This window comes from Apus apus, chromosome 2 (assembly GCF_020740795.1).
Source record: "Apus apus isolate bApuApu2 chromosome 2, bApuApu2.pri.cur, whole genome shotgun sequence".
Lineage (NCBI taxonomy): Eukaryota > Metazoa > Chordata > Aves > Apodiformes > Apodidae > Apus > Apus apus.
The window spans coordinates 138635485-138636228 of NC_067283.1; positions in this window are offsets into that span (position 1 = coordinate 138635485).

A 744-nucleotide genomic window follows, 5' to 3' on the forward strand; every position below is an offset into this window, starting at 1 on the left:
CTGCTCAGTAATGGAAATGAATGTGATTCACAGCTGCTCCTGTTGCCAGTTACCATCCTCCTCAAGGATACTGAACTCATGAATCCATCTACAGGGAGCTCACAGGTCTCTCCTGTACAGTTTGCTGGCAGCCTCGTCCCAGTACTGAACACTCTGCAAAGCTGTTACACACTGGCCTCAGAGGTCTTTGCTGCATTATTTTGCTCTGAAGAGGTAGGGATCCTTCTGTTGCCATAGTCTTTATTTACAAAGACAGTACATACACCAAATCCTCTGCTGACAGCTACAAAAGGATCAAGCCAAGTCCACTTTCCATCAATGTTGTGCTGTCAGTGCTTTCCACCGACCTCCTTCACTCACTTATTCCTGGTTCTGACTTAATTCCATCAGTCAATGGTTTTAGCTGGCAGAGCAGTCTAAGGCCATAAAACCTACTGATGACATGGAGCAGAGAAGGTGTCTGTCTTTCCAAGCTACTAGTGGGATTTTGTTTAAATATTTTAATGTATAGGTCACAGGCATCTGATTTTGCTTTCCTCTTAGATATTAAAGGTTACACAGTTATCAGCCAAATGCAGGGAAAATTAGGAGTTCCTCAAGCCTTTCTTCTACTTGTACATTCTATAAAAGACGACCATTACCAGAGGCAGCACTGTTCCCCTACTACCTTCTTCTTTTAATTAAAAGTCCTTAAATGGCATTTGCACGCTTAATTCCTGATGACATTTCTGCAGTAAGATGACA